The sequence below is a fragment of the Leucopleurus acutus genome, assembly GCF_964270905.1.
Source record: "Leucopleurus acutus genome assembly, chromosome: 15".
Taxonomy (NCBI): Eukaryota; Metazoa; Chordata; class Mammalia; order Artiodactyla; family Delphinidae; genus Leucopleurus; species Leucopleurus acutus.
In genome coordinates this window covers 55,381,678-55,398,718 of record NC_139157.1, presented here as the reverse complement: position 1 = coordinate 55,398,718, position 17,041 = coordinate 55,381,678, and positions in this window count along the sequence as shown.

Sequence of the window (17,041 nt, the reverse complement as noted above, 5' to 3'; positions counted from 1 at the left end):
AAATAAAGGCTGCCCAGAAAGATGATAATCTACTTTTCTATGCTTCTGTAATTTTCTAACCAAATAGGTTTTCATTGTGTTGCAAAATACTAGCAGATTACCAGTGACATGAAAAATGTGTCAGCACATATAAATGCAGGCTGATACTAATGACTATTATTCATTCTATTATTGACTCTCAAGAGATTCTGTTTACAGAAAGCAATGTTTGAACCAAGGATAAATAATGCATTTCAAAAATACAAAAGCTTTTTTCACTCTTCCATTAATTCTAGCCTTTTTATTAAGAAAAGCTAATTTTATTTAGAACAGTTATTATTGGCTTGGATTTGTGTAGGTACTTAAAGACAAGTTTGAACATATCAGTTAACTTAGATAAATATTCTATTGCTAGTTTATGATAATAAAAATTAATTTTATTATTAGAATCCCATTTAGAATCATATTTCAGGGTCCAGATCATCCCAGGAAATTCAAAGAAAAAAGTTAGGAAAGAACAAGTCTTGGGCTTCCCTGGTGGCTCAGTGGTTAAGAATCCGCCTGCCAATTCAGGGGATGCGGGTTCGAGCCCTGGTCCGGGAGAATCCCACATGCCGCGGAGCAACTAAGCCCGCGAGCCACAACTACTGAGCTGCGCTCTAGAGCCTGTGCTCCACAACAGGAGAAGCCACCGCAATGAGAAGCCTGCGCACCGCAACGAAGAGTAGCCCCCACTCGCCACAACTAGAGAAAGCCCGCGCACAGCAACAAAGATCCAACGCAGCCAAAAATAAACAAATAAATTTATTAAAAAAAAAAATCATTACCAAACAAAAACCTTTTTAATGATACTAAGATTAATGGAAAATATTTTGAAAAACTTATTTTTGTTTCTTCTTCACGAGTCTTATTTTTGCAGGCTTTATTGAAAAGTAGACATTAGTATACATATTTTATATATATATAACACACATATTGTATGCATATATACAATATTTAAATGTAAAGTTTTAGATGCTTTCCAAAACTTACTAATGCTCTTAAGCTATCAGGTGTAAACATATTCAGAAGTTATATACCATAGTATCTTAAAGGCAAACTACTTATCTGAGTTTTTCTTCCATTTATTTTAAAGTAAATGTCACAGGATGAGTTCAGATTATCACATAGTAAAAAAAATAAATCGATATTGTGCTTAAATTTACTTAAGGTAATGTATTTTCTTTAATCTAAATGGAATTTAAGATAGAAAAATAGTCACTATGAATTTTCATACAAGAGTAACAAATGTCTACATTAGGGATGAACATCAATGAGCTTAAAACTTAAGAATAGGGAAACTGATAGAAATTACATATCTGCAAATTTGTAGAAAACATGCTTAAAAACAGTCACTCATCATATCCATTTTAATTTTTGCTTTATTCATTTAATTTTAAAATACAGCATGCATATTTCTTTTTTTAATTTTTATTTTATATTGTGTATAGTTGATTAACAATGTTGTGTTAGGACTCTACGCTTTCACTGCATATTTCTTATACATAAAGGAAATTTGCTTTTCTAGAACATGTACTTAAATGTGATGGGCCTTTGATCAGCACATAACATGAGCACGTACATAAAAATATTTATACTACACAAACAATGGATTCATTTCTACTTTATGTTTATTAAAAATTATCATCAAGAAAGGAAAGCATATTTTTTTGAATTTTATTTTATTCATTTATTTTTATACAGTGGGTTGTTATTAGTTATCTATTTTATACATATTAGTGTATATATGTCAATCCCAATCTCCCAGTTTATCCCACCCCCCCCACCTCAGCTTTCCCCCCTTGGCGTCCATACGTTTGTTCCCTACATCTGTGTCTCCATTTCTGCCTTGCAAAGCGGTTCATCTGTACCATTTTTCTAGATTCCACATATATGCGTTAATATATGATATTTGTTCTCAGAAAGGAAAGCATATTTGAATGTAATATTGCATTAGATTTCTATTCAGAAAAAAAAATAGGTTTATGTGATCAAATGGACTTAACATAACTATATGTTAGAAAAGATAGATGAGTTAATTTACGTTTGATTTTTTTTGTTAGTATATTTCACAGTAATAGTTCCATAGTAAAGATTTTCTTATGAATCTTTATTTTTTCCTTCTTTCAGTTAACCTAGTTTCTCTACACATGTGGAGATAATTTTCAGAAATAGCTTGGAGGCTTCCCTTAATAAAACAACCAAAACAATGCTCTTTCTCTGCTATAACAATTTCCAAACTTTTTAAAGCCACAGGAGATATATATATATATATCAAATAATGAAGATTATTCAAAAATCTTAAAGTCATACTGTTAAATATGTACAATGTGGGCTTACTGGATAACACATCTGGAAAATATCTAAAAAATTTGGAAAGAAATTCTTGACTATTGTAACAGGGAATGTTTCTATTTGATCTAAGGCAGCTAGAGGATCTCCCAAAATATACACATTTCTTTCACGTTTGAAGGTATTTTAATTTCTTCATAGGGAGACCTAAGAGGTAAAATCCTCAGAAAGACGTTTCTGGCTCCACCACAGTCCTCATGGTCTCGACCAGAGGTGAACATCACCTCCTCTGGAGAAGTACCTGAGAGGTGTAGCGAACTGAAGCCTTTTATTTTCATCCACTTGTCTTCCTTCCAGTCTCAAGAGTAGAGAGTTCCTTCACAAAACCTGTCTCTAACTCTGAGAAGTTGAGATTGCCAAGATTATGAAACAGATTGTGACAGGACAGAGATTCCTTATTGCTAAAGAATACCTCAGGGTGTTAATTATTATATGTTGCTGAGGGCTGTCCCTATTTTAATAGAATTTTTGTATGAAAAATGAGTTTTATAATTAATCATGTAACAAACTTTGTACATTTTTTCTTGATTTCATTATTTACTGAGATATAGTTGATTTACCATATCATATTAGTTTCAGATGTACAACTTAGTGATTCAGTATTTTTGCAGATTATACACCTTTATGGGTTATTACAAGATAATGGCTGTAATTCCGGTGCTATACAGTATATCCTTGTGGCTTATCTATTTTTTATTTTCTTTTTTTAATTGAAGTATAGTTGAAGTACAATATTCCATAAGTTACAGGGGTACAATGTTGTAATTCACAATTTTTAAAGGTTCTACTCCAATTTTAGTTATTATAAAATATTGGCTATATCCCATGCTGTACAATTGATCCTTTTAGTTTATTTTATACATAAGTTTGTACCTCTTAATCCCCTACCCCTATATCGTGCCTCCACATCCTCACCAATATTTGTTTTTTGTGGTCTTTTTGATGATAACCATTCTGACAGGTGTGAGGTGATATCTCATTGTGGTTTTGATTTGCATTTCCTTAATGTTGAGCATCTTTTTATGTGCCTGTTGACCACCTACATGTCCTCTTTGGAAAAATGTCTATTCATGTCTTCTGTGCCTTTTTTAATCAGGTTGTTTGTTTGATGTTGAGTTCCATGAGCAGTTGATACATTTTGGATATTAACATCTTATCAGTCATATCATTTGCAAATATTTTTCTCCCTTTCAGTAGGTTGTCTTTTTGTTTCATCAATGGTTTCCTTTGCTGTGCAAAAGCTTTTAAATTTAATTAGGTCCCATTTGTTTATATTTGCTTTTGTTTCCTTTGCTTTTGGGGACAGATCCAAAAAAATGTTGTTACAGTTTATTCTGCCTATATTTTACTCTAGGAGTTTTATGGTTTCTAGTCTTCCACTTAGGTCTTTAAATCCATTTTGAGTTTATTTTTGTATATGGTGTTAGAGTTTCATCCTTTTACAATTAGCTGCCCAGTTTTCCCAGCCCCACTTATTGAAGAGATTGTCTTTTTCTCCATTGTATATACTTTCCTTCTTTATTGTAGATTAATTGATCATGTGTGTGGGTTTATTTCTGGGCTCTCTATTCTGTTCCACTGATCTATGTGTCTGTTTTTGTGCCAGTACCATTCTGTTTTGATTACTGTAGCTTTGTATTATAGTTTAATTAGGCTTAATACCCAATCTTCTAATCTGTACTTTAAAAAGAAAAGTCTCATTCTATATACTGCTATAAACCCCATTTATAATATTCAACTTTACCTAAATAGTAAGAAGAAAAAAAAATTCTTCTTACATAAAAAGTAAAAAGTCATTATAAAAAAGATACTATACAGCAATAAGTAATCACATGAACCACAAAGGGTACTGCTTTCCTGAAATTTTCATCTAGTAAATATATATCATTTTTAAAAATTTAGACAATTTATATTTCCCTTTTTCTGTATGACTGTGCTTTTCTATCTAAACTACTGTTTTGATCCCTTTGCCTGTTTCAGACTCTTAGATGGTTCAATAGGTAGTCTTCAGTAAATCTGGGGAAAAAAGTTATTCTATCCATAATTTTCTGTCTTTGTACAGACAGCACTCAAGTAAAAATTACTGCTGCTTACTAAGGTATAAAGAAGTAGCAGTGGCTACTAATGTGGAGGGGCAAGGTAAGTATTATAAGCAGTGAGGCATTATAATCACCTTATCAATTAAATTAAAATAGTTAACCCTAAATTCCTTATGTTCATCCTACTAAAAACTTCCAAAATATATATACAAAAAGCATCAACTTAATCACTATAGAATGAATGTCAAGAGATCATTACTGATTTATTCAGATAATCTCTTAGATTATTATGAAATTAAAGTTAGTTATGATAAAAATTCAAGTAAAAAGTGAAAGAAATATGATCCTTACCATACGTCATTAAATTGGCTATGCTAGTGTATTCATATCTAATACAATTTACATGGTTGAAAAGCTGCATATGGTCATTGTCATTCAGAATAAGATGAAATATGCATATTTGATATCAAACACTCTAATTTATAACCAAAATTATTTCAGTGGAAATTTAAGCTGTTGTGCTTTGTGCACTGGCTAGATTTTTGTTAATAAAATTGTAGTGATTCTTCAGAGAAACTACTCTCCTACCTTACCTTGCTTATTTTTCATAATATTAGTATCTTTTAGTAGGAAGTGGATCATGCTCCCTAAAGATGAGTGAAGGAAATATGACAAAAGTAGTAAGGGAAATAATAATTTTGTCATTAGTTCTTATTAATCAAGATATTTGTAAATTATACAGAGCATGAAATGGTCACTGCCAGTAATTGAATTAAAAAGACCAAGTTAATATTTATAAGCCAAGTGGAAGTTTTTCAGGATCATTGATTAAAATTAAAATTTCAATATGGCTTCTTGATTATGTGAGCAGAAAGAAATCTAAAGATAAGTACCACACCAAATTTATATGTTGAAGTCCTAGCCCCAAGTTTGACAGAATAGGGCCTTTCAGGAGGTAATTAAGGTTAAATGAGGTTATAAGGGTGGGGCCCTAATGCAGTGTGACTGGTGTCCTTCTAAGACAAAAAGACACTAGGTGTGTACATGCCCAGCAAAAAAAACATACAAGGACACAGAACGAAGGAGGCCATCTGCAAGCCAGGGAAACAGGCCTCAGGAGAAACCAACCCTGCCAAGACCTTGATCTTGGGCTCCCAGCTTCCAAAACTGTGAGAAAATAAATTTCTATTGTTTAAGCCACCTAGTCTGTGGTATTCTGTTATGGCAGCCCTACCTGACAAATATAGTAACTTCAAAAAGTACTTTCTGTGATTATGGAAATTAAAAATTGGCCTTGCCATTGTATGTCAGTTTACACCAGTTGAGTTATCCATTGGTAGAGCAAGCTATCTCATGAATCAGTAACATGTTTAAACAGAGGTGGATGGTCAGCTATCAAGGGCTCTCAAGAATATATACTTATATATTAGGACACAAAATTACTTGACCTCTAATGTTCTATTTACCTTTCAAAAATCTGCAGTAATCTTCAGAGTATCACATAAGTTAAATTTTTTCTACTGTCTTCTACATTCAAACATTAAATAATAATCATAAAAGAAAGAGAATTAGAGAAATGAATACAACACAACTTTTTTCCAGTAAAGGGTGAGAGTTAAGGGGTGGGTGGTGACAAACCATAAACCAAGTTAAAGAAGCATGATTGAACTATAAATGTCTTCTGAATGAAGAACTATGAAGACACAGAGAAAAGATGGAAGCACTTTGTCTAGCAGAGGTTTGCTTAAGTTGGGATCCTTAAGTAAAATCTAGGGAAATTTTTAACCTTCTGAACTATATTACCAAATTTTTTGTGGTTTCGTGTGTAGAAGTGAAAAATGCTTAAATGTAAGTGACATAAATCCAATTCAAATTAGCTAATACATAAAAGGGTTTTATTTTCGAAACAATGGGGCAGTTTACATAATGGGAGTTAAGACTGAACACTCAATGCTTGGGAAAGGCAGGGATGACACTAAACCTCAGTTACCGCTAAACCAAGTACTCTAGTGCTTCCACAGTGCTCTTTCCATCATTCATTACTCTATATGTCAATTTATTTTGTTTTATTGCATAATGTTTCTCAGAAAATTATGGAAAACTAACAGCTCAAGAGTTTTTAATCTTAATGTGAAGAGGCACTCTTTTTTCTCCCTTTAGAACCAACTTCAAACACATATATATGGAATCTAAAAAAAAAAAGGTTCTGAAGAACCTAGGGGCAGGAGAGGAATAAAGATGCAGACGTGGAGAATGGACTTGAGGACACAGGGAGGGGGAAGGGTAAGCTGGGACGAAGTGAAAGAGTGGCATGGACTTATATATAGCACCAAATGTAAAATAGATAGCTAGTGGGAAGCAGCCGCATAGCACAGGGAGATCAGCTTGGTGCTTTGTGACCACCTAGAGGGGTGGGATAGGGAGGGTGGGAGGGAGATGCAAGAGGGAGGAGATATGGGGATACATGTATAGCTGACTCACTTTGTTATAAAGCAGAAACTAACACACCATTGTAAAGCAATTATACACCAATAAAGATGTTAAAATAAATAAATAAATAAATAAAATAAAGGTCAAACCAGAAAAAAAATTTTTTTCAGGGAAGGCTTTGAATACTGCAGCCTGTGATATCGAGCTAAGATTTTGATCAATCTATTTTAAAAATAGCTACATGGAAAGAATAATGAGGAAAGGGGCTGTACATACAACAACCTCTAGTTGAGCATCAAGAGAAAAGCTTGCAATTAATTTTAACTAACTTTAGAAAGAGTAAATCAGAAAGACCAGGAAGAAGAGCACTTCAGGGTGACAAAATAACAAATGAAACTAAAAATAAATGCTATATGTACTATGTAGTAAAGACAAGATATAAAAATAAAGTAAAACTGGATCAAGAAAAGTAACAGGTGCCATCTAATTTGTGCTTTACGAAGTGGTGGTGGTGGTGTTTGGCATTAGTGTGGTTTTTAGTGTTGGTTCCAACATTTGATTCCAGGGAGCCTGAGGATTCCAAGAGGGTCATTTCTGGTGTATAGTAGGAATGGAGTTGGAGCCAGAAGACAGAGAAAAAGACTGTATACCCATCAGCAGATAAATGTACTTCTTTTTTTTAAAGTTAATTAATTTATTTATTTTTGGCTGCTTCAGGTCCTTGTTGCTGCGCACGGGCTTTCTCTAATTGCTGCGAGCGGGGGCTACTCTTCATTGAGGTGCACGGGCTTCTCAGTGTGGTGGCTTCTGTTGTTGCAGAGCACGGGCTCTAGGCGTGCGGGCTTCAGTAGTTGTGGCACTCAGGCTCAGTAGTTGTGGCTCGCGGGCTCCAGAGCGCAGGCTCAGTAGCTGTGGTGCATGGGCTTAGTTGCTCCGCATCATGTGGGATCTTCCTGGAGCAGGGCTCGAACCTGTGTCCCCTGCATTGGTAGGCAGATTCTTAAACACTGCACCACCAGGGAAGTCCCAAATGTATTTCTTTATGTATTTTGTTTGTATGTCTCTGTAAGATATGGATTCAAGAAAAAGTTTAAGAATTTGATGGGGGAGTCATGGAAATAGCGTAACTAAGAAAGAGATGATCTAGTTTTAATTCTAAAATTATTTGAGCTCATGGATGAAGGTGAAGAATGATGGAACTTGAAGTACTAAATCCAGTGTGGAGGTGAGTACAGTATTCCAAAATGCAGGCACCCTTCGTTTTATTGTGCTTAATTTTATTGCCCTTTGGGGATACAGCTCTTTTTATAAGTTGAAGGTTTATGGTTTATGGCAGCTCTGTGTCCAACAAATCTATAGGTATCATTTTTCCAACAGCATTTGCTCACTTTGTCACATTTTGGTAATTTTTGCAATATTTCAAACATTTTCATTGTTATAATATTTGTTATGGTGATCTCTGATCAGTGATCTTTGTTGTTACTCTTGTAATTGTTTTAGGGGGCAACAAACTGTGCCCATATAAGACAGTGCACAAACTTAGTCGATACATGTTGTGTGTGTTCTGACTTCTCAACCAACCAGCCATTCCTGCATCCTTCTCCTTGGGCCTCCCTATTCCCTGAGACACAGTCATGTTGAAATTAGGCCAATTTATAATCCTAGAGTGGCCTCTAAGTGTTCAAGTGAAAGTCAGAGTTACATATCTCTCTTTAAATCAAAAGCTAGAAATAATTGAGCTTATTGAGAAAGGCATGTCGAAAACCCAAATAGGCCGAAAGCTTGGCCTCTTGCAGCAAACATTTAGCCAAGTTGTGAATGAAAAGGAAAAGTTCATGAAGGTAATTAAAAGTGTTACTCCAGTGAACAAACAAATGATAAAGTGAAAAAGGCTTACTGCTGATATGGAGAAACGGTGAGTATTCTGGATAGAAGATCAAACCAACCACAACATTCCATTAAGGCAAAACCTAAACCCAGAGCAAGCCCCTCTCTTCAATCCTGTGAAAACTAGGAAAGGTGAGGAAGCTGTAGAAGAAATATTTGAAGCTATCAGAGGATGGTTCATAAGGTGTAAGGAAAGAAGCCGTCTTCATAACATAAAAGTGCAAGAAGCAGCAGCAAGTGCTGATGTAGAAGCTACAGCAAGTTATCCAGAAGATCTAGCTACAATAATAAATGAAGGTGGGGACTTCCGGGTGGCACAGTGGTTAAGAATCCACCTGTCAATGCAAGGGACATGGGTTCGAGCCCTGGTTCAGGAAGATCCCACATGCTGTGAAGCAACAAAGCCCATGCACCACAACTACTGAGCCTGCGCTCTAGAACCCGCGAGCCACAACTACTGAGCCTGAGTGCCACAACTACTGAAGCCCACGTGCCTAGAGCCCATGCTCCGCAGCAAGAGAAGCCACCGCAAGGAGGAGCCCACACACCGCAATGAAGAGTAGCCCCTGCTTGCCGCAACTAGAGAAAGCCCGCACGCAGCAATGAAGACCCAACGCAGCCAAAAATAAATAAATAAATTTATTTTTTTAAAAAACTACCTATAAAATGAAAGTGGCTACAATAAACAACAGATTTTCAGTGTAGATGAAATAGCCTTGTTCTGAAAGATGTCAACAAGGACTTTCATAACTAGAGGAGAGAGGTCAATGCCTGGCTTTAAAGATTCAAGGGACAGGCTGACGCTCCTGTAAGGAGCTAATGCAGCTGGTGACTTTAAGTTGAAGCCAATGCTCAGTTACCATAGTGAAAATCATAGGGTCCTCAAGAATTATGCTAAATCTACTCTTCCTATGCTCCGTAACAACAAGGAACAACAAGGCTTGGATGACAAAACATCTGTCTACAACAAGGTTTACTGAATATTTTGAGCCCCCTGTTGAGACCTACTGCTTAGAAAAAAAGACTCCTTTCAAAGTATTTACTGCTCATTGACCACACACCTAGTCCCCAGGAGCTCTGATGGACATGTGCAACAAGATTCATGTTGTTTTCATGCCTCTAATATAACATCCATTCTGCAGAGCATGGATCAAGGAGTCATTTTGACTTTCAAGTTTTATTATTTAAGAAATAACATTTTGTAAAGCCATAGCTGCTATAGATAGTGATTCCTCTGATGGATCTGGGCAAAGTAAATTGAAAAGCTTCTGAAAAGGTTTCACCATTCTAAATGACATGAAGAACGTTCATGATTCATGGGAAGAGGTCAAAATATCAACATTAACAAGAGTTTGGAAGAAGTTGATTTCAAGCCTCATGGATGACTTTGAGGTGTTCAAGACAGCAAAGGAAATGACTTCAGATGTGGTAGAAATAGTAAAAGCACTAGAATTCGAAGTGGAGTCTGAAGATGTGAGTGAATTGCTGACATCTCATGATAAAACATGAACAGATGAGGAGCTGCTTCTTATGGATGAGAGAAGAAATTGGTTTCTTGAGATGGAGTCCACTCCTGGTGAAGGTGCTGTGAAGATTGTTGAAATAACAGTAAAGGATTTAGAATATTACATGAACTTAGTAGATAAAGCAGCAGTAGGGTTTGAGAGGTTTGACTCCAGTTTTGAAAGAAGTTCTACTGAGGGCAAATGTGAATGCTACAGAGAAATCGTTTCTGAAAGGAAGAGTCAAGTCAATCAATGTGGCAAACTTCATTGTTGTCTTACGTTAAGAAACTGTCACAGCCTCCCCAACCTTGAGCAATCATCATCCTGATTAGTCAGCAACCATCAGCATGAAGACAAGACCGTCCACCAGCAAAAAGATTATGACTCACTGAAGTCTCAGATGATGATTAGCATTTTTTAGCAATAAATTATTTTTTAATGAAGGTATGTACATTTTAAAGACATAATGCTATTGCACACTTAATAGCCTACAGCGTAATTTGTATATGCTCTGGGAAACCAAAAAAAAATGTGTGGCTCGCTTTATTATGATATTCACTTTACTGGGGTGGTCTGGAACCAAACCTGCTGTCTCTCCAAGGTATGCCTATAATTGATAAATTTCTACATAAATGCAACAGTGATGATCATAGGAGGTAACAGATTCAAGACCTATTAAGCAAGTAGAAATGACATTTTTTTGTGAACTGTGGGATAGGAGGAAATAGGAAACAACTGGGGAACAGTGGACGGAAGATGAAATACAAAATTATACCCAAATTTTGGGTGTCGGTGAATGTACGAATAATAGGAGGAAAGGGTAGGTGTGATGAAAGTAAACTGTCTCAGAACATAAAGGATAAGCCTTAGGTGGTGAGAGATTCTAATCTGAGGCTCATAGGAAATGTGAAAGCTGAAGTAAGAGTCCTTAGGAAATGTTGAAGACCAAGGAGTGGGTAAGATTGCCTAAAAGTGATGTTTGATGTCAGAAAGTCACTAAGGATGAAACCCTGAGAAATATTAGTATTTAGAACATTGACAACAGGAGGAAAACCATCAAGGAATTGAGAATGAGAGTCCAGGGAGCTAGGTGATGATCCAAAGGTAAATTATGACCTGGAAATCAAGGAAGAGGGAGTCCAAAGAGGAAGAATCAAGAATTGGAGAAAATATGAACAAGATGAGGTTTATAAAAAGCTGATTACTTCTGTCAGTAAGCATCCTATTAAGCAGCTGAAAGTTCCATTTTGGAAGTCATAGTGCAAGCTGAATTTCAGTTGTCTAAGAAGTAAAAGAAAAGCTGGAAAGGATGAAAACTAATATAACTCTTTCTAAAAACTTAAAGATGAAGAAAGGAGAGCTCTAACAGAGGCAAGACTCTACTCTTTGGAACACTCAATTGACCTGTCCTATCAAGTAAACATTCTAAGATAGTTTTACAAGTCATCATTTAAATGAAAAGAATTCAACAAATATTTGTGTCAGTAAGGATTGTCTAAACTAGACTGCAGCAATAAAATGTCCACAAATCTCTGTGGCTAAAAAACACAAACAGATCTCTTATTCAAAGTCCATATACATTGCAGAGATGCAGACTGAGACTCTGCCTTGACACATGCTTCCATGATTCTTAACGCAGGGAAGGAGGATGGGTACTTAGCACATGTTCTTAAGCTTCTAATTTACAATGGCATTTCATTGGTCAGATTAAGTAGCATGGCTTTGCATTACTTTTTTAAAAAATACATAGGTAGAGGGGAACCAGATATATTTGCTTCATGATGTCTAAAATTTATAAACATGTTTTTTGTTTACTAAAGCAGTCTTACCAAAGGCCACTATATCTTCCTCTGCTGACCCTCAACCTTCCTCTCCTACCGCCCCACCCCATCAATCCATAGGATATTAATCACAAGGTTGGGATAGTCCCGGATGAGTTTAGAACTGCTGCCTAAACATGGAAGGACCATTAGGTTACACACTTTAGAATGTGCCCATCTAGGAGAAAGGTTATTTTCTCCCGTTATAGACACCAGAGCCTACTCTACAGCAGCTTTGTTGTATGTGATCTCCAACAATGAAGATCAAAACTGTGCTGTGAGCTAAATTAGGTTTACCATCTTCCCTCAAATGATACATCTCAAGCTTTAGGTGAGTTCAGATATAACTTTTGCCTATTAGAAATACCCTAAATGCTTATCACTCAGGTTTTAATTAATCTTTCTAAGGCTGTTTATAAAAGTTGAAGAAACATCCCTCATATAAAGTCCATAGACATCCCTAAGGTTAGCTTCATATTATCTTCGAGTAATACACTAAAAGTAGAGTTTTCAATGAAATTGAACATTTCAAAAGCCTTTAAGCTTGGAAGTGGATGTGAATCAAAATTTAATGGCTTAAGGTTGGGCTAGAAATAGGTTGATTTAGGGTCAAGGGGAAGGCAGCCTTTGTAAATCAACTGAGTAGCATAGTAACATAGAAATGAAGTATGGGTTCATTTATAGCTACTCAAAAACATGCACTCTATCACCATGATTCAAGAGAAAATTTCTTCAGAAGGATTTACATTATATAATGCAATTTATCTAAAGAACGGAAATCCATATTGTAGTGAAAATGGTGACAAAACACCTAGTATTTGTATAATGATCTACACATTTCCATAGCTTTCAATTCAAAATCTCATGTGCACACGTGGAAATAAATCACAAAAGCTTTAAATAATGTGTGATTACAAGTATGACTTTTTAAAATAAATAAAATTGCATTTCGTGATAAAGAATTTTAATATAATCATTTGGGAGTATCCAAAATAAGCTGTCGTAAGTAAACTACTCTATTATAAATTACAGTTAACTCACGAACTGTATTCAAGGGAAGATTTATTATCCTGACATACTCCTTATAAGAAACCACAGAGGAGCAAAATTACAGAACAAAGCAAAGGTCAACTCCAGCACATCAGTTGAAAATAGATGGAGAAAAGCAGTACTGTTTGGCACCAGATCAATAGCCTTAGGGGCTGGACAGTTCTAGGAGAAATGTTCCCAGTAATCACAAGTTCTGAACATGAGTACAAGCTGGTCTGCGTTAGGATCATAGTTCAATGTATAGGAATGGACTTGGAGTGCTCCTAAACGCAATATAAGTTTCATGTACATTGAAATGAGTCTGAACTTAATGGAAACTTTTTTTTTGTTTTTAACTAATTTATTTATTTATTTATTTATTTATTTTTGGCTGCATTGGGTCTTCGTTGCTGCATGCGGGCTTTCTTTAGTTGCGGTGAGTGGGGGCTACTCTTCGTTGCGGTGCACGGGCTTCTCATTGCAGTGGATTCTCTTGTTGCAGAGCACGGGCTCTAGGCATGCAGGCTTCAGTAGTTGTGGCTCGTGGGCTCTAGAGCACAGGCTCACTAGTTGTGGTGCACGGGCTTAGCTGCTCCACGGCATGTGCGATCTTCCTGACCCAGGGCTTGAACCTGTGTCCCCTGCTTTGGCAGGTGGATTCTTAACCACTGCACCACCAGGGGAGCCCCAATGGGAACTCTTGACTAGTGAATTATATTAAATCTTTCAGCAAGCAATAAGAAGGAGCATTTTCCCATTACATAATCTGATTATTTTCATGTCAATATTTTATCTTTAAAACTGGATTACTGGGTTGACTGACCCTAACATTGTTGCTAAGACATGGAAAACAGGCTGATTTCACCAGGGACTTTCAGGTAGGCAATTCTTGCTTGCAGTTATTAGAAATTAGGATCTAGCCCTCAATTCTAATAGACCCAAGTCTCGGTATTATCACACTGTAAATTCATAAAGCTTACTGCTGATCTGGTTATATAATGTATTCATTAATTTATACTAAAATATAAAGTATGAAGCAAGTCCAGAATACTATGTAAAATCTATTGTTTTAACTGAAAGAAAAATAATTGAGTAATGAAATGTTATTAACATAAAAGTTTAGTAGCTTAAACCTATTCATTGGCCTCTACACATCTCATTCAGATAATATTTTTTAATGCAGATCTGAATATAACAAACTTGTTTATAATCCTTCAAAATTCTTCATTGCTCTAAAAAATATTGGCCCAAACTCTTGACCAGTGGATCAAGCAAAGCTGAATTTATTGGACTTACTATCTTCATGGAGAACACAAAAAAATAATAGTTTTATCTCATTATCAGAATTTAAGACCCAGTGCTTACAGGGTTTTATGACGTAGGCTCAGTGATCTAAAACAGATTATCCAAGATAGAGGACTGGTTGGAATTGAGGAGAGTTTATAACAAAATGTCTTTGTATTGGTGGAAAAGCCTTAATAAGCAAAATGTTAATATGGGCAGATAAGCCAATTTCGCGTTTTCATAGTCCAGTCTTCCAGGAACAAATATTTCCTGGAGCATGGAGCTAAGATATTTTATTGCTTTACAAGTATTATTTAGCACAGAAATAGGTACATTCATTTGATCCCCAAATTATTTAGCACAGACAAAAAATACGGTTGGCTCCAAAATTGTTTAGTATGTTCGTTGAAATTCTCCATGTATTTTTGGTCGTTCTTTAGACTAAGCTGCATGGTAAATGGTTTCCATCACAGAATATGGTCAATGTAGTTCAGTGTCATTGTCTGGTATCTCAGGGTCATATGTGGAGTTATTGACAGTACTGTTCCAACCTTCATAAGTGTCAGATTTTCTTGTCCTTCTTTGGAAGTGAATTTGTTGCCTCATTGTGAGGACAGTGATTGCAGAGCAGCAATAAAGATTCTAGAGAATGCACATTTGAATAATACAATACAGATATTAAAAGAAACATGATTATAGTTTGCTGTTGATTTCCAAAAAAAGAACCAAGAGTGCTAAATTTAAACCAATAGAACTGATTCCACTCCCAATCTAATAACCTGTAGACTAGATACAAGGACTTCAGTTATTTTGACTGTCTGGCTTATGGCAATGATTGTCATATAAAAAATCTCTTTGTGGTTGCTTTCAGCTACTCAGATAAGATAGTGGTTTTAATATCAAAAAGCTGAGTTGCTCCTCAAGAAGTAAAATCTCAACAGTTTGGTTAAATTCAGGGTGCAGCCAAATCAAAAGCAAACAATAGCCAAGTGTTGCACTCAACAGAAGGAGGCAACGTGAATGAGAAAGCATATTAAAACTAAAGACATCATCAGCTTCACGATTAAGCAATAAAATACATCAGATATTTTAGAAACCTTAACCAAAGAGTCAGAAAAGTAAGGAAGAAAAGCATGAAGATTAAAACATTACAATTTGTGTCTCTTGCAAATCTCATTCTTTGTTTCTTCGGTGACAGCCATGTAATTCTTAATAGGCTTCTAGATTAAAACTTTGGAGGCATATATTAATCTTTTAGGGCTGCCATTACAGAGTACCACAGACTGGATGTCTTAAACAGTGGATGTTAATTTTCTCACAGTTCTAGAAGCCAGAAGTCTGAGATCTAGGTGCCAGCATAATTGGTTCCTACTTATGTGGGATTATGTGGGAAGGATCCTTCCAGACCTCTCTCTTTAGCTTGTAGATGGTTGTCTTCTCCTTGTGTCTTCGTGTTGTTTCCCCTTTGTTTGTGCCTGTATTCAAATTTTCTTATAAAGACAACAGTCATATTAAATTATGGCCCACCTAATTGACTCGTTTTAACTTAATCACTCAAGTAAAGACTCTATCTCCAAAAGCAGTCACATTCTGAGGTACTGTGGGTTAGGACTTAAACATATGAATTATTGGGGAGGGGGGCACAGTTCAAACCATAACATTTTACCCTCTAACTCCCCAAATTCACATCCTTCTCATATCCAAAGTAAGTTTACCCTATCCCCAAAGTCACCAAATTCTGATCTCATTCTATCAAGTCTTAATCCAAAATCTCGTCTGAAATATCACCTAAATCAGGTCTGGGTAAGACTTGAGTTATGATTCATCCTGAGCTGTGAACCTGTGAAGCCAGACAATAAATTATGTGCTTCCAAAATATAATAGTTGGACAGGCATAGGGTAGACAATCCCATTCCAGAAGAGATAAATCATAAAGAAAAAAGGGATCACAGTTTCCAAACAAGTCTGAAACATAGCAGGGCAAATACACTATTAGATTTTTTATTCTTTATGGACAATTTTTAGAGTAGTTTAAGGTTCAGCAAAATCGAGAAGGAGGTAGACAGATTTCCCCTATACTTTCTGTCCCCACACATACATAATCTCCCCAATTATCAATACCCCTCACCAGAGTGGTACATTTGTTACAATTTATAAGCCTATACAGATACATCATATTCACTCAGATTTATAGTGTATATTATGGTCCACTCTTGGTGATGTTTATTCTGTGGGTTTGGACAGATTTATAATGACATGTATTCACCATTACAGTATCATACAAAATAGTTTTAGTGCCCTAAAAATGCTCTGTGCTCACCTATTCATCCCTCTTCCCCAACCAATCCCCAACAACCACTGATTTTTTTTTTTACTGTCTCCATATTTTTCCCTCTTCCAAAATACATTAGAGTTGAAATCATACAGTATATAGCCTTTTCAGATTGACTTTCTTCATTTAGTAATATACATTTATGTTTCTTCCGTGTCTTTTCATGTCTTGATAGCTCATTTCTGTTTAGCACTAAATAATATTCCATTGTCAATGTACCACAGTTTATTTATCCATTCACATTCTTTAGGACATCTTGGTTTCCTCCAAGTTTTGGCAATTATAAATAAGGCTGCGATAAACATTTGTGTGCAGGTTTTTGTGTGGCCATAAATTTTCCACTCC